This window comes from Heterodontus francisci, chromosome 5 (genome assembly GCF_036365525.1).
Source record: "Heterodontus francisci isolate sHetFra1 chromosome 5, sHetFra1.hap1, whole genome shotgun sequence".
Classification (NCBI taxonomy): Eukaryota; Metazoa; Chordata; class Chondrichthyes; order Heterodontiformes; family Heterodontidae; genus Heterodontus; species Heterodontus francisci.
The window spans coordinates 62,403,418-62,427,917 of NC_090375.1; the positions used below are offsets into that span (position 1 = coordinate 62,403,418).

Genomic DNA, 24,500 nt, shown 5'->3' on the forward strand with positions numbered 1-24,500 from the left:
TCCAAAATATACTTTATTCATAAATATCTGTAAAAATTACATTGCCAAACAGTTTCCAAACAGCACCAAAAAATACAAACATTGCAAGGGAGATCAGTTTCCTTCAATACTGTCATGAGTTTCTTCCCAACCCTTCCGTTTCACAATTGTCATGTCAATTACAGTTTTACATTTACAGCAATTGAGAACATTAACGATACAGTTCGAGGGGTGCGTCCAGTTTGAGCAGCATGGCAGGCAAAACCTCAGCACTCACTGGAAAGCAAAAGAAGTCTTGTGTCAGTCAGACAGGGCTCTCGACTGCTCCCTCACACTCGTGGCGGCTGCTAGTTTCCGCTCACCAGCTTTTCCTTGCGCCAGCTGGGGCTCTTCTGGGCTTCTTTCATGGTTATTGGAGCTGGCCGGTCCTGCCGCTGCTAACTTGCTGCTGCTGGAGGGACCTGCTGATTGAAGCAAAGCACTGACTGCGTTCAGGCAGCGAGCCAAGCCCAAGCCCAAGCCGCATTTCCCTGCAGCTCAAGGAGCAACTTGGAGACAGCTGCTATGGGGCTGTTGTGAAAGAATCTGGGCTCAGCAGTCTTAGCCAAGCTGGGGAATTAGCTCAAATGGTAGAGCGCTTGCTTAGCATGTGAGAGGTAGTGGGATCGATGCCTGCATTCTCCATTCTGCTTTTTCCTGGGCTCCAATCTTCACATTCAGCGCTTGTGGCAACCAGCTGACAACGTCTTGCCTTGCGCTCCCATCTCCAGTGCTGGAGGCTGTCAAATGCTTTGCAGCACTGCAGCAAGCAAAGCGGCTGGATTTTGGCACGCAACGAGAGCGGAAAGGTCAAGTGAGTGATGGCAAAAGAAAGCACAGTGGGCACACTGCCTTCTCTGAGGATCGAACTCAGGACCTTCAGATTATGAGACTGACGCGCTGCCTACTGCGCTAAGAAGGCACTGCCATGCAGCACGCCCAAGTAGACCAAGTTGCAAAGTGTTCCCAAGCCGCAGGACAAAGTCGACACAAAACTGTCAGCCAGCCAGGAGTCAAAGCTATCAGCTTCCCATCCCTAGACAGACGTCTTATCCATTACAGCATTGGCCCAGGCTGTGGAGAGCAGCTGGCCGTTCACAGTCCCACAGCACAGCGGCAGCAATAGCTAGGCCAAGGCCTGAGCGGCAAACCATCAGCCAGCACTTTTGTCACTTCCCTTCCGTAGCTCAGCTGCTGCGGCGCAGGACTGTAGAGGAAAGCAGAGCAAAATCATCCTTTGGCCGCTGCTTAAATTCACACTTGAAGGAGTATGTGCTTTTTTAGAGTAAGCGTGTAGTAAGCAGCAATTAGCTGAAGGTAGCGCTCTTAACTTGACAAGTCGATGGCTGCTCAACGTGTTGCCGCCAAGGCACGGGATCCCTCGTTTCCTGTCTGCAAACTGCCTGCACGCGACTGTTTCACTTCCGCAGTTTCATCTGCTGGCCAGCAGGGGTTCGTCTTTGCTCCCCCAGAATATATAATATTCCATAAAAATTTGCAACCCTTTTCTATGCAATGTACATTTGCAAAACGCAGCAAAAATAGTGTTGGCGCATACAGCCCGAGGGGGTCTTACACGGGTGCCGGCCACTCGGTAAACTATGGCGGGAGGACCCCCTTACACAGTGGTCTTTCTCCATGGAGCCTTTGGAGCGGCTGCCCCAAGCTTTACTGCATCCCACAGCACGTAGTCCTGGACCTCGGAATGTGCCAGCGAGCGAAACTCAAGTCGTGGACGACTCTTTGCACTGGAAGAATTGGGATCGGAATTCCTCCTCCCCACCCCCACCTCCCGCCCCCCACCCCCCGACTGGACTTTAAAACTGGACTTTATGGAGTATGGGGAAGGAACCCCAACCCTCACGGACAATAGTACTGTGAATGAGAGCCAAAACCTTACACAAAGCACACAGACGCAGGCTGCATTCCGATGGATCAATTTCAAACATTCCAACATCACAACAGAACTGATAGTGTCAAAGGACTGGAATTTGGGACATTATCATAACAGTGACACAGCATAACTGCCGTCATGTAACACAATTAAGTAATTAGGGAGGCCATTCTTACAACTAACCGGCCCCAGGCCACAGCATTCACTCCTGTCGAGGCAGGAGAGAAACCTTTTCACGTATATCAGCTCTGGAGCCTGGAATACCTCACCCTGGTGGAGTTTATTGTTCTCGGTCATGGAAATAACATCAACATAAGTGGATCTGTCTGGACCAGGCAGGTAACTGACGAAAGAGATTAAAAGGTGCTAAGCGCTCACCATCCAGCAGGATGGCTCCAGGTGATGTGTTTATGATATTTCGATAAGGATCATCATGAAAAGGACAAGATCGAAGAGTTTGGCACTGCAGTCAAGAAGGAGGGTCAGGAAGAGTCAACCTGGCTCGTGGACCTACAAATTCTCACCTCATGGAGGATTGTAAGTTATCAGCCAAATGTGAGGGGTATTTGGGGCTGAGAGTTGAAAGCAATTTTAAGTGTGACAAAGAAATCCTGGGAGGGTTTGGGGTTTTGAATTGAGTGAGTTTGGGGCAGAAGTGTGGGCTTTTGCTTGTGGGTTTTCGGAAAAGGTGCGTCTTAAAAGTGGTGGTGACTTGTGTGTTTGGGTGGGAGCCGAGCCGAGCCGAGGTTAAATGGTGGAGGGATTTAAATCGGTCTAAGCAAGCAAGGTGTCGTGTGGCGTCCTTTACATTCGTTTCGAGGTCTTTGTATCAGGGTGTTAGGGGGGTCTTAATAAAGAAGTTTATGGTTCCGCCCAACCCTGTGCCTGTGCAATTTGTCCTTTCTAAAATCCTAAAGAACCATCAGTAAGGGGGGTAAACAGGAGCCGGAAGCTCTCACAAAGAACGAGCAGCAGGTTTCAGGCAGACCAAAGTGCGCCTTTCAGCTAGTTGATGGTCCTCCAGCAAGAGTTGATGCTTACCTGGGGTGTGCGTCCAGTTTTTTTTTTTATTTCCAAAATATACTTTATTCATAAATATCTGTAAAAATTACATTGCCAAACAGTTTCCAAACAGCACCAAAAAATACAAACATTGCAAGGGAGATCAGTTTCCTTCAATACTGTCATGAGTTTCTTCCCAACCCTTCCGTTTCACAATTGTCATGTCAATTACAGTTTTACATTTACAGCAATTGAGAACATTAACGATACAGTTCGAGGGGTGCGTCCAGTTTGAGCAGCATGGCAGGCAAAACCTCAGCACTCACTGGAAAGCAAAAGAAGTCTTGTGTCAGTCAGACAGGGCTCTCGACTGCTCCCTCACACTCGTGGCGGCTGCTAGTTTCCGCTCACCAGCTTTTCCTTGCGCCAGCTGGGGCTCTTCTGGGCTTCTTTCATGGTTATTGGAGCTGGCCGGTCCTGCCGCTGCTAACTTGCTGCTGCTGGAGGGACCTGCTGATTGAAGCAAAGCACTGACTGCGTTCAGGCAGTGAGCCAAGCCCAAGCCCAAGCCGCATTTCCCTGCAGCTCAAGGAGCAACTTGGAGACAGCTGCTATGGGGCTGTTGTGAAAGAATCTGGGCTCAGCAGTCTTAGCCAAGCTGGGGAATTAGCTCAAATGGTAGAGCGCTTGCTTAGCATGTGAGAGGTAGTGGGATCGATGCCTGCATTCTCCATTCTGCTTTTTCCTGGGCTCCAATCTTCACATTCAGCGCTTGTGGCAACCAGCTGACAACGTCTTGCCTTGCGCTCCCATCTCCAGTGCTGGAGGCTGTCAAATGCTTTGCAGCACTGCAGCAAGCAAAGCGGCTGGATTTTGGCACGCAACGAGAGCGGAAAGGTCAAGTGAGTGATGGCAAAAGAAAGCACAGTGGGCACACTGCCTTCTCTGAGGATCGAACTCAGGACCTTCAGATTATGAGACTGACGCGCTGCCTACTGCGCTAAGAAGGCACTGCCATGCAGCACGCCCAAGTAGACCAAGTTGCAAAGTGTTCCCAAGCCGCAGGACAAAGTCGACACAAAACTGTCAGCCAGCCAGGAGTCAAAGCTATCAGCTTCCCATCCCTAGACAGACGTCTTATCCATTACAGCATTGGCCCAGGCTGTGGAGAGCAGCTGGCCGTTCACAGTCCCACAGCACAGCGGCAGCAATAGCTAGGCCAAGGCCTGAGCGGCAAACCATCAGCCAGCACTTTTGTCACTTCCCTTCCGTAGCTCAGCTGCTGCGGCGCAGGACTGTAGAGGAAAGCAGAGCAAAATCATCCTTTGGCCGCTGCTTAAATTCACACTTGAAGGAGTATGTGCTTTTTTAGAGTAAGCGTGTAGTAAGCAGCAATTAGCTGAAGGTAGCGCTCTTAACTTGACAAGTCGATGGCTGCTCAACGTGTTGCCGCCAAGGCACGGGATCCCTCGTTTCCTGTCTGCAAACTGCCTGCACGCGACTGTTTCACTTCCGCAGTTTCATCTGCTGGCCAGCAGGGGTTCGTCTTTGCTCCCCCAGAATATATAATATTCCATAAAAATTTGCAACCCTTTTCTATGCAATGTACATTTGCAAAACGCAGCAAAAATAGTGTTGGCGCATACAGCCCGAGGGGGTCTTACACGGGTGCCGGCCACTCGGTAAACTATGGCGGGAGGACCCCCTTACACAGTGGTCTTTCTCCATGGAGCCTTTGGAGCGGCTGCCCCAAGCTTTACTGCATCCCACAGCACGTAGTCCTGGACCTCGGAATGTGCCAGCGAGCGAAACTCAAGTCGTGGACGACTCTTTGCACTGGAAGAATTGGGATCGGAATTCCTCCTCCCCACCCCCACCTCCCGCCCCCCACCCCCCGACTGGACTTTAAAACTGGACTTTATGGAGTATGGGGAAGGAACCCCAACCCTCACGGACAATAGTACTGTGAATGAGAGCCAAAACCTTACACAAAGCACACAGACGCAGGCTGCATTCCGATGGATCAATTTCAAACATTCCAACATCACAACAGAACTGATAGTGTCAAAGGACTGGAATTTGGGACATTATCATAACAGTGACACAGCATAACTGCCGTCATGTAACACAATTAAGTAATTAGGGAGGCCATTCTTACAACTAACCGGCCCCAGGCCACAGCATTCACTCCTGTCGAGGCAGGAGAGAAACCTTTTCACGTATATCAGCTCTGGAGCCTGGAATACCTCACCCTGGTGGAGTTTATTGTTCTCGGTCATGGAAATAACATCAACATAAGTGGATCTGTCTGGACCAGGCAGGTAACTGACGAAAGAGATTAAAAGGTGCTAAGCGCTCACCATCCAGCAGGATGGCTCCAGGTGATGTGTTTATGATATTTCGATAAGGATCATCATGAAAAGGACAAGATCGAAGAGTTTGGCACTGCAGTCAAGAAGGAGGGTCAGGAAGAGTCAACCTGGCTCGTGGACCTACAAATTCTCACCTCATGGAGGATTGTAAGTTATCAGCCAAATGTGAGGGGTATTTGGGGCTGAGAGTTGAAAGCAATTTTAAGTGTGACAAAGAAATCCTGGGAGGGTTTGGGGTTTTGAATTGAGTGAGTTTGGGGCAGAAGTGTGGGCTTTTGCTTGTGGGTTTTCGGAAAAGGTGCGTCTTAAAAGTGGTGGTGACTTGTGTGTTTGGGTGGGAGCCGAGCCGAGCCGAGCCGAGGTTAAATGGTGGAGGGATTTAAATCGGTCTAAGCAAGCAAGGTGTCGTGTGGCGTCCTTTACATTCGTTTCGAGGTCTTTGTATCAGGGTGTTAGGGGGGTCTTAATAAAGAAGTTTATGGTTCCGCCCAACCCTGTGCCTGTGCAATTTGTCCTTTCTAAAATCCTAAAGAACCATCAGTAAGGGGGGTAAACAGGAGCCGGAAGCTCTCACAAAGAACGAGCAGCAGGTTTCAGGCAGACCAAAGTGCGCCTTTCAGCTAGTTGATGGTCCTCCAGCAAGAGTTGATGCTTACCTGGGGTGTGCGTCCAGTTTTTTTTTTTATTTCCAAAATATACTTTATTCATAAATATCTGTAAAAATTACATTGCCAAACAGTTTCCAAACAGCACCAAAAAATACAAACATTGCAAGGGAGATCAGTTTCCTTCAATACTGTCATGAGTTTCTTCCCAACCCTTCCGTTTCACAATTGTCATGTCAATTACAGTTTTACATTTACAGCAATTGAGAACATTAACGATACAGTTCGAGGGGTGCGTCCAGTTTGAGCAGCATGGCAGGCAAAACCTCAGCACTCACTGGAAAGCAAAAGAAGTCTTGTGTCAGTCAGACAGGGCTCTCGACTGCTCCCTCACACTCGTGGCGGCTGCTAGTTTCCGCTCACCAGCTTTTCCTTGCGCCAGCTGGGGCTCTTCTGGGCTTCTTTCATGGTTATTGGAGCTGGCCGGTCCTGCCGCTGCTAACTTGCTGCTGCTGGAGGGACCTGCTGATTGAAGCAAAGCACTGACTGCGTTCAGGCAGTGAGCCAAGCCCAAGCCCAAGCCGCATTTCCCTGCAGCTCAAGGAGCAACTTGGAGACAGCTGCTATGGGGCTGTTGTGAAAGAATCTGGGCTCAGCAGTCTTAGCCAAGCTGGGGAATTAGCTCAAATGGTAGAGCGCTTGCTTAGCATGTGAGAGGTAGTGGGATCGATGCCTGCATTCTCCATTCTGCTTTTTCCTGGGCTCCAATCTTCACATTCAGCGCTTGTGGCAACCAGCTGACAACGTCTTGCCTTGCGCTCCCATCTCCAGTGCTGGAGGCTGTCAAATGCTTTGCAGCACTGCAGCAAGCAAAGCGGCTGGATTTTGGCACGCAACGAGAGCGGAAAGGTCAAGTGAGTGATGGCAAAAGAAAGCACAGTGGGCACACTGCCTTCTCTGAGGATCGAACTCAGGACCTTCAGATTATGAGACTGACGCGCTGCCTACTGCGCTAAGAAGGCACTGCCATGCAGCACGCCCAAGTAGACCAAGTTGCAAAGTGTTCCCAAGCCGCAGGACAAAGTCGACACAAAACTGTCAGCCAGCCAGGAGTCAAAGCTATCAGCTTCCCATCCCTAGACAGACGTCTTATCCATTACAGCATTGGCCCAGGCTGTGGAGAGCAGCTGGCCGTTCACAGTCCCACAGCACAGCGGCAGCAATAGCTAGGCCAAGGCCTGAGCGGCAAACCATCAGCCAGCACTTTTGTCACTTCCCTTCCGTAGCTCAGCTGCTGCGGCGCAGGACTGTAGAGGAAAGCAGAGCAAAATCATCCTTTGGCCGCTGCTTAAATTCACACTTGAAGGAGTATGTGCTTTTTTAGAGTAAGCGTGTAGTAAGCAGCAATTAGCTGAAGGTAGCGCTCTTAACTTGACAAGTCGATGGCTGCTCAACGTGTTGCCGCCAAGGCACGGGATCCCTCGTTTCCTGTCTGCAAACTGCCTGCACGCGACTGTTTCACTTCCGCAGTTTCATCTGCTGGCCAGCAGGGGTTCGTCTTTGCTCCCCCAGAATATATAATATTCCATAAAAATTTGCAACCCTTTTCTATGCAATGTACATTTGCAAAACGCAGCAAAAATAGTGTTGGCGCATACAGCCCGAGGGGGTCTTACACGGGTGCCGGCCACTCGGTAAACTATGGCGGGAGGACCCCCTTACACAGTGGTCTTTCTCCATGGAGCCTTTGGAGCGGCTGCCCCAAGCTTTACTGCATCCCACAGCACGTAGTCCTGGACCTCGGAATGTGCCAGCGAGCGAAACTCAAGTCGTGGACGACTCTTTGCACTGGAAGAATTGGGATCGGAATTCCTCCTCCCCACCCCCACCTCCCGCCCCCCACCCCCCGACTGGACTTTAAAACTGGACTTTATGGAGTATGGGGAAGGAACCCCAACCCTCACGGACAATAGTACTGTGAATGAGAGCCAAAACCTTACACAAAGCACACAGACGCAGGCTGCATTCCGATGGATCAATTTCAAACATTCCAACATCACAACAGAACTGATAGTGTCAAAGGACTGGAATTTGGGACATTATCATAACAGTGACACAGCATAACTGCCGTCATGTAACACAATTAAGTAATTAGGGAGGCCATTCTTACAACTAACCGGCCCCAGGCCACAGCATTCACTCCTGTCGAGGCAGGAGAGAAACCTTTTCACGTATATCAGCTCTGGAGCCTGGAATACCTCACCCTGGTGGAGTTTATTGTTCTCGGTCATGGAAATAACATCAACATAAGTGGATCTGTCTGGACCAGGCAGGTAACTGACGAAAGAGATTAAAAGGTGCTAAGCGCTCACCATCCAGCAGGATGGCTCCAGGTGATGTGTTTATGATATTTCGATAAGGATCATCATGAAAAGGACAAGATCGAAGAGTTTGGCACTGCAGTCAAGAAGGAGGGTCAGGAAGAGTCAACCTGGCTCGTGGACCTACAAATTCTCACCTCATGGAGGATTGTAAGTTATCAGCCAAATGTGAGGGGTATTTGGGGCTGAGAGTTGAAAGCAATTTTAAGTGTGACAAAGAAATCCTGGGAGGGTTTGGGGTTTTGAATTGAGTGAGTTTGGGGCAGAAGTGTGGGCTTTTGCTTGTGGGTTTTCGGAAAAGGTGCGTCTTAAAAGTGGTGGTGACTTGTGTGTTTGGGTGGGAGCCGAGCCGAGCCGAGGTTAAATGGTGGAGGGATTTAAATCGGTCTAAGCAAGCAAGGTGTCGTGTGGCGTCCTTTACATTCGTTTCGAGGTCTTTGTATCAGGGTGTTAGGGGGGTCTTAATAAAGAAGTTTATGGTTCCGCCCAACCCTGTGCCTGTGCAATTTGTCCTTTCTAAAATCCTAAAGAACCATCAGTAAGGGGGGTAAACAGGAGCCGGAAGCTCTCACAAAGAACGAGCAGCAGGTTTCAGGCAGACCAAAGTGCGCCTTTCAGCTAGTTGATGGTCCTCCAGCAAGAGTTGATGCTTACCTGGGGTGTGCGTCCAGTTTTTTTTTTTATTTCCAAAATATACTTTATTCATAAATATCTGTAAAAATTACATTGCCAAACAGTTTCCAAACAGCACCAAAAAATACAAACATTGCAAGGGAGATCAGTTTCCTTCAATACTGTCATGAGTTTCTTCCCAACCCTTCCGTTTCACAATTGTCATGTCAATTACAGTTTTACATTTACAGCAATTGAGAACATTAACGATACAGTTCGAGGGGTGCGTCCAGTTTGAGCAGCATGGCAGGCAAAACCTCAGCACTCACTGGAAAGCAAAAGAAGTCTTGTGTCAGTCAGACAGGGCTCTCGACTGCTCCCTCACACTCGTGGCGGCTGCTAGTTTCCGCTCACCAGCTTTTCCTTGCGCCAGCTGGGGCTCTTCTGGGCTTCTTTCATGGTTATTGGAGCTGGCCGGTCCTGCCGCTGCTAACTTGCTGCTGCTGGAGGGACCTGCTGATTGAAGCAAAGCACTGACTGCGTTCAGGCAGTGAGCCAAGCCCAAGCCCAAGCCGCATTTCCCTGCAGCTCAAGGAGCAACTTGGAGACAGCTGCTATGGGGCTGTTGTGAAAGAATCTGGGCTCAGCAGTCTTAGCCAAGCTGGGGAATTAGCTCAAATGGTAGAGCGCTTGCTTAGCATGTGAGAGGTAGTGGGATCGATGCCTGCATTCTCCATTCTGCTTTTTCCTGGGCTCCAATCTTCACATTCAGCGCTTGTGGCAACCAGCTGACAACGTCTTGCCTTGCGCTCCCATCTCCAGTGCTGGAGGCTGTCAAATGCTTTGCAGCACTGCAGCAAGCAAAGCGGCTGGATTTTGGCACGCAACGAGAGCGGAAAGGTCAAGTGAGTGATGGCAAAAGAAAGCACAGTGGGCACACTGCCTTCTCTGAGGATCGAACTCAGGACCTTCAGATTATGAGACTGACGCGCTGCCTACTGCGCTAAGAAGGCACTGCCATGCAGCACGCCCAAGTAGACCAAGTTGCAAAGTGTTCCCAAGCCGCAGGACAAAGTCGACACAAAACTGTCAGCCAGCCAGGAGTCAAAGCTATCAGCTTCCCATCCCTAGACAGACGTCTTATCCATTACAGCATTGGCCCAGGCTGTGGAGAGCAGCTGGCCGTTCACAGTCCCACAGCACAGCGGCAGCAATAGCTAGGCCAAGGCCTGAGCGGCAAACCATCAGCCAGCACTTTTGTCACTTCCCTTCCGTAGCTCAGCTGCTGCGGCGCAGGACTGTAGAGGAAAGCAGAGCAAAATCATCCTTTGGCCGCTGCTTAAATTCACACTTGAAGGAGTATGTGCTTTTTTAGAGTAAGCGTGTAGTAAGCAGCAATTAGCTGAAGGTAGCGCTCTTAACTTGACAAGTCGATGGCTGCTCAACGTGTTGCCGCCAAGGCACGGGATCCCTCGTTTCCTGTCTGCAAACTGCCTGCACGCGACTGTTTCACTTCCGCAGTTTCATCTGCTGGCCAGCAGGGGTTCGTCTTTGCTCCCCCAGAATATATAATATTCCATAAAAATTTGCAACCCTTTTCTATGCAATGTACATTTGCAAAACGCAGCAAAAATAGTGTTGGCGCATACAGCCCGAGGGGGTCTTACACGGGTGCCGGCCACTCGGTAAACTATGGCGGGAGGACCCCCTTACACAGTGGTCTTTCTCCATGGAGCCTTTGGAGCGGCTGCCCCAAGCTTTACTGCATCCCACAGCACGTAGTCCTGGACCTCGGAATGTGCCAGCGAGCGAAACTCAAGTCGTGGACGACTCTTTGCACTGGAAGAATTGGGATCGGAATTCCTCCTCCCCACCCCCACCTCCCGCCCCCCACCCCCCGACTGGACTTTAAAACTGGACTTTATGGAGTATGGGGAAGGAACCCCAACCCTCACGGACAATAGTACTGTGAATGAGAGCCAAAACCTTACACAAAGCACACAGACGCAGGCTGCATTCCGATGGATCAATTTCAAACATTCCAACATCACAACAGAACTGATAGTGTCAAAGGACTGGAATTTGGGACATTATCATAACAGTGACACAGCATAACTGCCGTCATGTAACACAATTAAGTAATTAGGGAGGCCATTCTTACAACTAACCGGCCCCAGGCCACAGCATTCACTCCTGTCGAGGCAGGAGAGAAACCTTTTCACGTATATCAGCTCTGGAGCCTGGAATACCTCACCCTGGTGGAGTTTATTGTTCTCGGTCATGGAAATAACATCAACATAAGTGGATCTGTCTGGACCAGGCAGGTAACTGACGAAAGAGATTAAAAGGTGCTAAGCGCTCACCATCCAGCAGGATGGCTCCAGGTGATGTGTTTATGATATTTCGATAAGGATCATCATGAAAAGGACAAGATCGAAGAGTTTGGCACTGCAGTCAAGAAGGAGGGTCAGGAAGAGTCAACCTGGCTCGTGGACCTACAAATTCTCACCTCATGGAGGATTGTAAGTTATCAGCCAAATGTGAGGGGTATTTGGGGCTGAGAGTTGAAAGCAATTTTAAGTGTGACAAAGAAATCCTGGGAGGGTTTGGGGTTTTGAATTGAGTGAGTTTGGGGCAGAAGTGTGGGCTTTTGCTTGTGGGTTTTCGGAAAAGGTGCGTCTTAAAAGTGGTGGTGACTTGTGTGTTTGGGTGGGAGCCGAGCCGAGCCGAGGTTAAATGGTGGAGGGATTTAAATCGGTCTAAGCAAGCAAGGTGTCGTGTGGCGTCCTTTACATTCGTTTCGAGGTCTTTGTATCAGGGTGTTAGGGGGGTCTTAATAAAGAAGTTTATGGTTCCGCCCAACCCTGTGCCTGTGCAATTTGTCCTTTCTAAAATCCTAAAGAACCATCAGTAAGGGGGGTAAACAGGAGCCGGAAGCTCTCACAAAGAACGAGCAGCAGGTTTCAGGCAGACCAAAGTGCGCCTTTCAGCTAGTTGATGGTCCTCCAGCAAGAGTTGATGCTTACCTGGGGTGTGCGTCCAGTTTTTTTTTTTATTTCCAAAATATACTTTATTCATAAATATCTGTAAAAATTACATTGCCAAACAGTTTCCAAACAGCACCAAAAAATACAAACATTGCAAGGGAGATCAGTTTCCTTCAATACTGTCATGAGTTTCTTCCCAACCCTTCCGTTTCACAATTGTCATGTCAATTACAGTTTTACATTTACAGCAATTGAGAACATTAACGATACAGTTCGAGGGGTGCGTCCAGTTTGAGCAGCATGGCAGGCAAAACCTCAGCACTCACTGGAAAGCAAAAGAAGTCTTGTGTCAGTCAGACAGGGCTCTCGACTGCTCCCTCACACTCGTGGCGGCTGCTAGTTTCCGCTCACCAGCTTTTCCTTGCGCCAGCTGGGGCTCTTCTGGGCTTCTTTCATGGTTATTGGAGCTGGCCGGTCCTGCCGCTGCTAACTTGCTGCTGCTGGAGGGACCTGCTGATTGAAGCAAAGCACTGACTGCGTTCAGGCAGTGAGCCAAGCCCAAGCCCAAGCCGCATTTCCCTGCAGCTCAAGGAGCAACTTGGAGACAGCTGCTATGGGGCTGTTGTGAAAGAATCTGGGCTCAGCAGTCTTAGCCAAGCTGGGGAATTAGCTCAAATGGTAGAGCGCTCGCTTAGCATGTGAGAGGTAGCGGGATCGATGCCTGCATTCTCCATTCTGCTTTTTCCTGGGCTCCAATCTTCACATTCAGCACTTGTGGCAAGCAGCTGACAACGTCTTGCCTTGCGCTCCCATCTCCAGTGCTGGAGGCTGTCAAATGCTTTGCAGCACTGCAGCAAGCAAAGCGGCTGGATTTTGGCACGCAACGAGAGCGGAAAGGTCAAGTGAGTGATGGCAAAAGAAAGCACAGTGGGCACACTGCCTTCTCTGAGGATCGAACTCAGGACCTTCAGATTATGAGACTGACGCGCTGCCTACTGCGCTAAGAAGGCACTGCCATGCAGCACGCCCAAGTAGACCAAGTTGCAAAGTGTTCCCAAGCCGCAGGACAAAGTCGACACAAAACTCTCAGCCAGCCAGGAGTCAAAGCTATCAGCTTCCCATCCCTAGACAGACGTCTTATCCATTACAGCATTGGCCCAGGCTGTGGAGAGCAGCTGGCCGTTCACAGTCCCACAGCACAGCGGCAGCAATGGCTAGGCCAAGGCCTGAGCGGCAAACCATCAGCCAGCACTTTTGTCACTTCCCTTCCGTAGCTCAGCTGCTGCGGCGCAGGACTGTAGAGGAAAGCAGAGCAAAATCATCCTTTGGCCGCTGCTTAAATTCACACTTGAAGGAGTATGTGCTTTTTTAGAGTAAGCGTGTAGTAAGCAGCAATTAGCTGAAGGTAGCGCTCTTAACTTGACAAGTCGATGGCTGCTCAACGTGTTGCCGCCAAGGCACGGGATCCCTCGTTTCCTGTCTGCAAACTGCCTGCACGCGACTGTTTCACTTCCGCAGTTTCATCTGCTGGCCAGCAGGGGTTCGTCTTTGCTCCCCCAGAATATATAATATTCCATAAAAATTTGCAACCCTTTTCTATGCAATGGACATTTGCAAAACGCAGCAAAAATAGTGTTGGCGCATACAGCCCGAGGGGGTCTTACACGGGTGCCGGCCACTCGGTAAACTATGGCGGGAGGACCCCCTTACACAGTGGTCTTTCTCCATGGAGCCTTTGGAGCGGCTGCCCCAAGCTTTACTGCATCCCACAGCACGTAGTCCTGGACCTCGGAACGTGCCAGCGAGCGAAACTCAAGTCGTGGACGACTCTTTGCACTGGAAGAATTGGGATCGGAATTCCTCCTCCCCACCCCCACCTCCCGCCCCCCGCCCCCCGACTGGACTTTAAAACTGGACTTTATGGAGTATGGGGAAGGAACCCCAACCCTCACGGACAATAGTACTGTGAATGAGAGCCAAAACCTTACACAAAGCACACAGACGCAGGCTGCATTCCGATGGATCAATTTCAAACATTCCAACATCACAACAGAACTGATAGTGTCAAAGGACTGGAATTTGGGACATTATCATAACAGTGACACAGCATAACTGCCGTCATGTAACACAATTAAGTAATTAGGGAGGCCATTCTTACAACTAACCGGCCCCAGGCCACAGCATTCACTCCTGTCGAGGCAGGAGAGAAACCTTTTCACGTATATCAGCTCTGGAGCCTGGAATACCTCACCCTGGTGGAGTTTATTGTTCTCGGTCATGGAAATAACATCAACATAAGTGGATCTGTCTGGACCAGGCAGGTAACTGACGAAAGAGATTAAAAGGTGCTAAGCGCTCACCATCCAGCAGGATGGCTCCAGGTGATGTGTTTATGATATTTCGATAAGGATCATCATGAAAAGGACAAGATCGAAGAGTTTGGCACTGCAGTCAAGAAGGAGGGTCAGGAAGAGTCAACCTGGCTCGTGGACCTACAAATTCTCACCTCATGGAGGATTGTAAGTTATCAGCCAAATGTGAGGGGTATTTGGGGCTGAGAGTTGAAAGCAATTTTAAGTGTGACAAAGAAATCCTGGGAGGGTTTGGGGTTTTGAATTGAGTGAGTTTGGGGCAGAAGTGTGGGCTTTTGCTTGTGGGTTTTCGGAAAAGGTGCGTCTTAAAAGTGGTGGTGACTTGTGTGTTTGGGTGGGAGCCGAGCCGAGCCGAGCCGAGGTTAAATGGTGGAGGGATTTAAATCGGTCTAAGCAAGCAAGGTGTCGTGTGGCGTCCTTTACATTCGTTTCGAGGTCTTTGTATCAGGGTGTTAGGGGGGTCTTAATAAAGAAGTTTATGGTTCCGCCCAACCCTGTGCCTGTGCAATTTGTCCTTTCTAAAATCCTAAAGAACCATCAGTAAGGGGGGTAAACAGGAGCCGGAAGCTCTCACAAAGAACGAGCAGCAGGTTTCAGGCAGACCAAAGTGCGCCTTTCAGCTAGTTGATGGTCCTCCAGCAAGAGTTGATGCTTACCTGGGGTGTGCGTCCAGTTTTTTTTTTTATTTCCAAAATATACTTTATTCATAAATATCTGTAAAAATTACATTGCCAAACAGTTTCCAAACAGCACCAAAAAATACAAACATTGCAAGGGAGATCAGTTTCCTTCAATACTGTCATGAGTTTCTTCCCAACCCTTCCGTTTCACAATTGTCATGTCAATTACAGTTTTACATTTACAGCAATTGAGAACATTAACGATACAGTTCGAGGGGTGCGTCCAGTTTGAGCAGCATGGCAGGCAAAACCTCAGCACTCACTGGAAAGCAAAAGAAGTCTTGTGTCAGTCAGACAGGGCTCTCGACTGCTCCCTCACACTCGTGGCGGCTGCTAGTTTCCGCTCACCAGCTTTTCCTTGCGCCAGCTGGGGCTCTTCTGGGCTTCTTTCATGGTTATTGGAGCTGGCCGGTCCTGCCGCTGCTAACTTGCTGCTGCTGGAGGGACCTGCTGATTGAAGCAAAGCACTGACTGCGTTCAGGCAGCGAGCCAAGCCCAAGCCCAAGCCGCATTTCCCTGCAGCTCAAGGAGCAACTTGGAGACAGCTGCTATGGGGCTGTTGTGAAAGAATCTGGGCTCAGCAGTCTTAGCCAAGCTGGGGAATTAGCTCAAATGGTAGAGCGCTTGCTTAGCATGTGAGAGGTAGTGGGATCGATGCCTGCATTCTCCATTCTGCTTTTTCCTGGGCTCCAATCTTCACATTCAGCGCTTGTGGCAACCAGCTGACAACGTCTTGCCTTGCGCTCCCATCTCCAGTGCTGGAGGCTGTCAAATGCTTTGCAGCACTGCAGCAAGCAAAGCGGCTGGATTTTGGCACGCAACGAGAGCGGAAAGGTCAAGTGAGTGATGGCAAAAGAAAGCACAGTGGGCACACTGCCTTCTCTGAGGATCGAACTCAGGACCTTCAGATTATGAGACTGACGCGCTGCCTACTGCGCTAAGAAGGCACTGCCATGCAGCACGCCCAAGTAGACCAAGTTGCAAAGTGTTCCCAAGCCGCAGGACAAAGTCGACACAAAACTGTCAGCCAGCCAGGAGTCAAAGCTATCAGCTTCCCATCCCTAGACAGACGTCTTATCCATTACAGCATTGGCCCAGGCTGTGGAGAGCAGCTGGCCGTTCACAGTCCCACAGCACAGCGGCAGCAATAGCTAGGCCAAGGCCTGAGCGGCAAACCATCAGCCAGCACTTTTGTCACTTCCCTTCCGTAGCTCAGCTGCTGCGGCGCAGGACTGTAGAGGAAAGCAGAGCAAAATCATCCTTTGGCCGCTGCTTAAATTCACACTTGAAGGAGTATGTGCTTTTTTAGAGTAAGCGTGTAGTAAGCAGCAATTAGCTGAAGGTAGCGCTCTTAACTTGACAAGTCGATGGCTGCTCAACGTGTTGCCGCCAAGGCACGGGATCCCTCGTTTCCTGTCTGCAAACTGCCTGCACGCGACTGTTTCACTTCCGCAGTTTCATCTGCTGGCCAGCAGGGGTTCGTCTTTGCTCCCCCAGAATATATAATATTCCATAAAAATTTGCAACCCTTTTCTATGCAATGTACATTTGCAAAACGCAGCAAAAATAGTGTTGGCGCATACAGCCCGAGGGGGTCTTACACGGGTGCCGGCCACTCGGTAAACTATGGCGGGAGGACCCCCTTACACAGTGGTCTTTCTCCATGGAGCCTTTGGAGCGGCTGCCCCAAGCTTTACTGCATCCCACAGCACGTAGTCCTGGACCTCGGAATGTGCCAGCGAGCGAAACTCAAGTCGTGGACGACTCTTTGCACTGGAAGAATTGGGATCGGAATTCCTCCTCCCCACCCCCACCTCCCGCCCCCCGCCCCCCGACTGGACTTTAAAACTGGACTTTATGGAGTATGGGGAAGGAACCCCAACCCTCACGGACAATAGTACTGTGAATGAGAGCCAAAACCTTACACAAAGCACACAGACGCAGGCTGCATTCCGATGGATCAATTTCAAACATTCCAACATCACAACAGAACTGATAGTGTCAAAGGACTGGAATTTGGGACATTATCATAACAGTGACACAGCATAACTGCCGTCATGTAACACAATTAAGTAATTAGGGAGGCCATTCTTACAACTAACCGGCCCCAGGCCACAGCATTCACTCCTGTCGAGGCAGGAGAGAAACCTTTTCACGTATATCAGCTCTGGAGCCTGGAATACCTCACCCTGGTGGAGTTTATTGTTCTCGGTCATGGAAATAACATCAACATAAGTGGATCTGTCTGGACCAGGCAGGTAACTGACGAAAGAGATTAAAAGGTGCTAAGCGCTCACCATCCAGCAGGATGGCTCCAGGTGATGTGTTTATGATATTTCGATAAGGATCATCATGAAAAGGACAAGATCGAAGAGTTTGGCACTGCAGTCAAGAAGGAGGGTCAGGAAGAGTCAACCTGGCTCGTGGACCTACAAATTCTCACCTCATGGAGGATTGTAAGTTATCAGCCAAATGTGAGGGGTATTTGGGGCTGAGAGTTGAAAGCAATTTTAAGTGTGACAAAGAAATCCTGGGAGGGTTTGGGGTTTTGAATTGAGTGAGTTTGGGGCAGAAGTGTGGGCTTTTGCTTGTGGGTTTTCGGAAAAGGTGCGTCTTAAAAGTGGTGGTGACTTGTGTGTTTGGGTGGGAGCCGAGCCGAGCCGAGCCGAGGTTAAATGGTGGAGGGATTTAAATCGGTCTAAGCAAGCAAGGTGTCGTGTGGCGTCCTTTACATTCGTTTCGAGGTCTTTGTATCAGGGTGTTAGGGGGGTCTTAATAAAGAAGTTTATGGTTCCGCCCAACCCTGTGCCTGTGCAATTTGTCCTTTCTAAAATCCTAAAGAACCATCAGTAAGGGGGGTAAACAGGAGCCGGAAGCTCTCACAAAGAACGAGCAGCAGGTTTCAGGCAGACCAAAGTGCGCCTTTCAGCTAGTTGATGGTCCTCCAGCAAGAGTTGATGCTTACCTGGGGTGTGCGTCCAGTTTTTTTTTTTATTTCCAAAATATACTTTATTCATAAATATCTGTAAAAATTACATTGCCAAACAGTTTCCAAACAGCACCAAAAAATACAAACATTGCAAGGGAGATCAGTTTCCTTCAATACTGTCATGAGTTTCTTCCCAACCCTTCCGTTTCACAATTGTCATGTCAATTACAGTTTTACATTTACAGCAATTGAGAACATTAACGATACAGTTCGAGGGGTGCGTCCAGTTTGAGCAGCATGGCAGGCAAAACCTCAGCACTCACTGGAAAGCAAAAGAAGTCTTGTGTCAGTCAGACAGGGCTCTCGACTGCTCCCTCACACTCGTGGCGGCTGCTAGTTTCCGCTCACCAGCTTTTCCTTGCGCCAGCTGGGGCTCTTCTGGGCTTCTTTCATGGTTATTGGAGCTGGCCGGTCCTGCCGCTGCTAACTTGCTGCTGCTGGAGGGACCTGCTGATTGAAGCAAAGCACTGACTGCGTTCAGGCAGTGAGCCAAGCCCAAGCCCAAGCCGCATTTCCCTGCAGCTCAAGGAGCAACTTGGAGACAGCTGCTATGGGGCTGTTGTGAAAGAATCTGGGCTCAGCAGTCTTAGCCAAGCTGGGGAATTAGCTCAAATGGTAGAGCGCTCGCTTAGCATGTGAGAGGTAGCGGGATCGATGCCTGCATTCTCCATTCTGCTTTTTCCTGGGCTCCAATCTTCACATTCAGCACTTGTGGCAAGCAGCTGACAACGTCTTGCCTTGCGCTCCCATCTCCAGTGCTGGAGGCTGTCAAATGCTTTGCAGCACTGCAGCAAGCAAAGCGGCTGGATTTTGGCACGCAACGAGAGCGGAAAGGTCAAGTGAGTGATGGCAAAAGAAAGCACAGTGGGCACACTGCCTTCTCTGAGGATCGAACTCAGGACCTTCAGATTATGAGACTGACGCGCTGCCTACTGCGCTAAGAAGGCACTGCCATGCAGCACGCCCAAGTAGACCAAGTTGCAAAGTGTTCCCAAGCCGCAGGACAAAGTCGACACAAAACTCTCAGCCAGCCAGGAGTCAAAGCTATCAGCTTCCCATCCCTAGACAGACGTCTTATCCATTACAGCATTGGCCCAGGCTGTGGAGAGCAGCTGGCCGTTCACAGTCCCACAGCACAGCGGCAGCAATGGCTAGGCCAAGGCCTGAGCGGCAAACCATCAGCCAGCACTTTTGTCACTTCCCTTCCGTAGCTCAGCTGCTGCGGCGCAGGACTGTAGAGGAAAGCAGAGCAAAATCATCCTTTGGCCGCTGCTTAAATTCACACTTGAAGGAGTATGTGCTTTTTTAGAGTAAGCGTGTAGTAAGCAGCAATTAGCTGAAGGTAGCGCTCTTAACTTGACAAGTCGATGGCTGCTCAACGTGTTGCCGCCAAGGCACGGGATCCCTCGTTTCCTGTCTGCAAACTGCCTGCACGCGACTGTTTCACTTCCGCAGTTTCATCTGCTGGCCAGCAGGGGTTCGTCTTTGCTCCCCCAGAATATATAATATTCCATAAAAATTTGCAACCCTTTTCTATGCAATGGACATTTGCAAAACGCAGCAAAAATAGTGTTGGCGCATACAGCCCGAGGGGGTCTTACACGGGTGCCGGCCACTCGGTAAACTATGGCGGGAGGACCCCCTTACACAGTGGTCTTTCTCCATGGAGCCTTTGGAGCGGCTGCCCCAAGCTTTACTGCATCCCACAGCACGTAGTCCTGGACCTCGGAACGTGCCAGCGAGCGAAACTCAAGTCGTGGACGACTCTTTGCACTGGAAGAATTGGGATCGGAATTCCTCCTCCCCACCCCCACCTCCCGCCCCCCGCCCCCCGACTGGACTTTAAAACTGGACTTTATGGAGTATGGGGAAGGAACCCCAACCCTCACGGACAATAGTACTGTGAATGAGAGCCAAAACCTTACACAAAGCACACAGACGCAGGCTGCATTCCGATGGATCAATTTCAAACATTCCAACATCACAACAGAACTGATAGTGTCAAAGGACTGGAATTTGGGACATTATCATAACAGTGACACAGCATAACTGCCGTCATGTAACACAATTAAGTAATTAGGGAGGCCATTCTTACAACTAACCGGCCCCAGGCCACAGCATTCACTCCTGTCGAGGCAGGAGAGAAACCTTTTCACGTATATCAGCTCTGGAGCCTGGAATACCTCACCCTGGTGGAGTTTATTGTTCTCGGTCATGGAAATAACATCAACATAAGTGGATCTGTCTGGACCAGGCAGGTAACTGACGAAAGAGATTAAAAGGTGCTAAGCGCTCACCATCCAGCAGGATGGCTCCAGGTGATGTGTTTATGATATTTCGATAAGGATCATCATGAAAAGGACAAGATCGAAGAGTTTGGCACTGCAGTCAAGAAGGAGGGTCAGGAAGAGTCAACCTGGCTCGTGGACCTACAAATTCTCACCTCATGGAGGATTGTAAGTTATCAGCCAAATGTGAGGGGTATTTGGGGCTGAGAGTTGAAAGCAATTTTAAGTGTGACAAAGAAATCCTGGGAGGGTTTGGGGTTTTGAATTGAGTGAGTTTGGGGCAGAAGTGTGGGCTTTTGCTTGTGGGTTTTCGGAAAAGGTGCGTCTTAAAAGTGGTGGTGACTTGTGTGTTTGGGTGGGAGCCGAGCCGAGCCGAGCCGAGGTTAAATGGTGGAGGGATTTAAATCGGTCTAAGCAAGCAAGGTGTCGTGTGGCGTCCTTTACATTCGTTTCGAGGTCTTTGTATCAGGGTGTTAGGGGGGTCTTAATAAAGAAGTTTATGGTTCCGCCCAACCCTGTGCCTGTGCAATTTGTCCTTTCTAAAATCCTAAAGAACCATCAGTAAGGGGGGTAAACAGGAGCCGGAAGCTCTCACAAAGAACGAGCAGCAGGTTTCAGGCAGACCAAAGTGCGCCTTTCAGCTAGTTGATGGTCCTCCAGCAAGAGTTGATGCTTACCTGGGGTGTGCGTCCAGTTTTTTTTTTTATTTCCAAAATATACTTTATTCATAAATATCTGTAAAAATTACATTGCCAAACAGTTTCCAAACAGCACCAAAAAATACAAACATTGCAAGGGAGATCAGTTTCCTTCAATACTGTCATGAGTTTCTTCCCAACCCTTCCGTTTCACAATTGTCATGTCAATTACAGTTTTACATTTACAGCAATTGAGAACATTAACGATACAGTTCGAGGGGTGCGTCCAGTTTGAGCAGCATGGCAGGCAAAACCTCAGCACTCACTGGAAAGCAAAAGAAGTCTTGTGTCAGTCAGACAGGGCTCTCGACTGCTCCCTCACACTCGTGGCGGCTGCTAGTTTCCGCTCACCAGCTTTTCCTTGCGCCAGCTGGGGCTCTTCTGGGCTTCTTTCATGGTTATTGGAGCTGGCCGGTCCTGCCGCTGCTAACTTGCTGCTGCTGGAGGGACCTGCTGATTGAAGCAAAGCACTGACTGCGTTCAGGCAGTGAGCCAAGCCCAAGCCCAAGCCGCATTTCCCTGCAGCTCAAGGAGCAACTTGGAGACAGCTGCTATGGGGCTGTTGTGAAAGAATCTGGGCTCAGCAGTCTTAGCCAAGCTGGGGAATTAGCTCAAATGGTAGAGCGCTCGCTTAGCATGTGAGAGGTAGCGGGATCGATGCCTGCATTCTCCATTCTGCTTTTTCCTGGGCTCCAATCTTCACATTCAGCACTTGTGGCAAGCAGCTGACAACGTCTTGCCTTGCGCTCCCATCTCCAGTGCTGGAGGCTGTCAAATGCTTTGCAGCACTGCAGCAAGCAAAGCGGCTGGATTTTGGCACGCAACGAGAGCGGAAAGGTCAAGTGAGTGATGGCAAAAGAAAGCACAGTGGGCACACTGCCTTCTCTGAGGATCGAACTCAGGACCTTCAGATTATGAGACTGACGCGCTGCCTACTGCGCTAAGAAGGCACTGCCATGCAGCACGCCCAAGTAGACCAAGTTGCAAAGTGTTCCCAAGCCGCAGGACAAAGTCGACACAAAACTCTCAGCCAGCCAGGAGTCAAAGCTATCAGCTTCCCATCCCTAGACAGACGTCTTATCCATTACAGCATTGGCCCAGGCTGTGGAGAGCAGCTGGCCGTTCACAGTCCCACAGCACAGCGGCAGCAATGGCTAGGCCAAGGCCTGAGCGGCAAACCATCAGCCAGCACTTTTGTCACTTCCCTTCCGTAGCTCAGCTGCTGCGGCGCAGGACTGTAGAGGAAAGCAGAGCAAAATCATCCTTTGGCCGCTGCTTAAATTCACACTTGAAGGAGTATGTGCTTTTTTAGAGTAAGCGTGTAGTAAGCAGCAATTAGCTGAAGGTAGCGCTCTTAACTTGACAAGTCGATGGCTGCTCAACGTGTTGCCGCCAAGGCACGGGATCCCTCGTTTCCTGTCTGCAAACTGCCTGCACGCGACTGTTTCACTTCCGCAGTTTCATCTGCTGGCCAGCAGGGGTTCGTCTTTGCTCCCCCAGAATATATAATATTCCATAAAAATTTGCAACCCTTTTCTATGCAATGGACATTTGCAAAACGCAGCAAAAATAGTGTTGGCGCATACAGCCCGAGGGGGTCTTACACGGGTGCCGGCCACTCGGTAAACTATGGCGGGAGGACCCCCTTACACAGTGGTCTTTCTCCATGGAGCCTTTGGAGCGGCTGCCCCAAGCTTTACTGCATCCCACAGCACGTAGTCCTGGACCTCGGAACGTGCCAGCGAGCGAAACTCAAGTCGTGGACGACTCTTTGCACTGGAAGAATTGGGATCGGAATTCCTCCTCCCCACCCCCACCTCCCGCCCCCCGCCCCCCGACTGGACTTTAAAACTGGACTTTATGGAGTATGGGGAAGGAACCCCAACCCTCACGGACAATAGTACTGTGAATGAGAGCCAAAACCTTACACAAAGCACACAGACGCAGGCTGCATTCCGATGGATCAATTTCAAACATTCCAACATCACAACAGAACTGATAGTGTCAAAGGACTGGAATTTGGGACATTATCATAACAGTGACACAGCATAACTGCCGTCATGTAACACAATTAAGTAATTAGGGAGGCCATTCTTACAACTAACCGGCCCCAGGCCACAGCATTCACTCCTGTCGAGGCAGGAGAGAAACCTTTTCACGTATATCAGCTCTGGAGCCTGGAATACCTCACCCTGGTGGAGTTTATTGTTCTCGGTCATGGAAATAACATCAACATAAGTGGATCTGTCTGGACCAGGCAGGTAACTGACGAAAGAGATTAAAAGGTGCTAAGCGCTCACCATCCAGCAGGATGGCTCCAGGTGATGTGTTTATGATATTTCGATAAGGATCATCATGAAAAGGACAAGATCGAAGAGTTTGGCACTGCAGTCAAGAAGGAGGGTCAGGAAGAGTCAACCTGGCTCGTGGACCTACAAATTCTCACCTCATGGAGGATTGTAAGTTATCAGCCAAATGTGAGGGGTATTTGGGGCTGAGAGTTGAAAGCAATTTTAAGTGTGACAAAGAAATCCTGGGAGGGTTTGGGGTTTTGAATTGAGTGAGTTTGGGGCAGAAGTGTGGGCTTTTGCTTGTGGGTTTTCGGAAAAGGTGCGTCTTAAAAGTGGTGGTGACTTGTGTGTTTGGGTGGGAGCCGAGCCGAGCCGAGCCGAGGTTAAATGGTGGAGGGATTTAAATCGGTCTAAGCAAGCAAGGTGTCGTGTGGCGTCCTTTACATTCGTTTCGAGGTCTTTGTATCAGGGTGTTAGGGGGGTCTTAATAAAGAAGTTTATGGTTCCGCCCAACCCTGTGCCTGTGCAATTTGTCCTTTCTAAAATCCTAAAGAACCATCAGTAAGGGGGGTAAACAGGAGCCGGAAGCTCTCACAAAGAACGAGCAGCAGGTTTCAGGCAGACCAAAGTGCGCCTTTCAGCTAGTTGATGGTCCTCCAGCAAGAGTTGATGCTTACCTGGGGTGTGCGTCCAGTTTTTTTTTTTATTTCCAAAATATACTTTATTCATAAATATCTGTAAAAATTACATTGCCAAACAGTTTCCAAACAGCACCAAAAAATACAAACATTGCAAGGGAGATCAGTTTCCTTCAATACTGTCATGAGTTTCTTCCCAACCCTTCCGTTTCACAATTGTCATGTCAATTACAGTTTTACATTTACAGCAATTGAGAACATTAACGATACAGTTCGAGGGGTGCGTCCAGTTTGAGCAGCATGGCAGGCAAAACCTCAGCACTCACTGGAAAGCAAAAGAAGTCTTGTGTCAGTCAGACAGGGCTCTCGACTGCTCCCTCACACTCGTGGCGGCTGCTAGTTTCCGCTCACCAGCTTTTCCTTGCGCCAGCTGGGGCTCTTCTGGGCTTCTTTCATGGTTATTGGAGCTGGCCGGTCCTGCCGCTGCTAACTTGCTGCTGCTGGAGGGACCTGCTGATTGAAGCAAAGCACTGACTGCGTTCAGGCAGTGAGCCAAGCCCAAGCCCAAGCCGCATTTCCCTGCAGCTCAAGGAGCAACTTGGAGACAGCTGCTATGGGGCTGTTGTGAAAGAATCTGGGCTCAGCAGTCTTAGCCAAGCTGGGGAATTAGCTC

General features: G+C 49.8%; 8 non-coding genes across 8 annotated transcripts; all 8 read right to left on the bottom strand.

Annotated features, from left to right (window-relative positions):
• Positions 1-867: 867 nt before the first annotated feature.
• Positions 868-940, bottom strand: trnam-cau (transfer RNA methionine (anticodon CAU)). Its single transcript has one exon. It is a non-coding gene; the product is annotated as a tRNA-Met (tRNA).
• A 2,911-nt stretch (positions 941-3,851) lies between these two features.
• Positions 3,852-3,924, bottom strand: trnam-cau (transfer RNA methionine (anticodon CAU)). The gene has a single exon. It is a non-coding gene; the product is annotated as a tRNA-Met (tRNA).
• Positions 3,925-6,840: 2,916 nt separating this feature from the next.
• On the bottom strand, positions 6,841-6,913 carry trnam-cau (transfer RNA methionine (anticodon CAU)). The gene has a single exon. It is a non-coding gene; the product is annotated as a tRNA-Met (tRNA).
• A 2,911-nt stretch (positions 6,914-9,824) lies between these two features.
• trnam-cau (transfer RNA methionine (anticodon CAU)) lies at positions 9,825-9,897 on the bottom strand. Its single transcript has one exon. It is a non-coding gene; the product is annotated as a tRNA-Met (tRNA).
• Positions 9,898-12,808: 2,911 nt separating this feature from the next.
• Positions 12,809-12,881, bottom strand: trnam-cau (transfer RNA methionine (anticodon CAU)). The gene has a single exon. It is a non-coding gene; the product is annotated as a tRNA-Met (tRNA).
• A 2,916-nt stretch (positions 12,882-15,797) lies between these two features.
• Positions 15,798-15,870, bottom strand: trnam-cau (transfer RNA methionine (anticodon CAU)). Its single transcript has one exon. It is a non-coding gene; the product is annotated as a tRNA-Met (tRNA).
• A 2,916-nt stretch (positions 15,871-18,786) lies between these two features.
• trnam-cau (transfer RNA methionine (anticodon CAU)) lies at positions 18,787-18,859 on the bottom strand. Its single transcript has one exon. It is a non-coding gene; the product is annotated as a tRNA-Met (tRNA).
• A 2,916-nt stretch (positions 18,860-21,775) lies between these two features.
• On the bottom strand, positions 21,776-21,848 carry trnam-cau (transfer RNA methionine (anticodon CAU)). The gene has a single exon. It is a non-coding gene; the product is annotated as a tRNA-Met (tRNA).
• Positions 21,849-24,500: the final 2,652 nt, after the last annotated feature.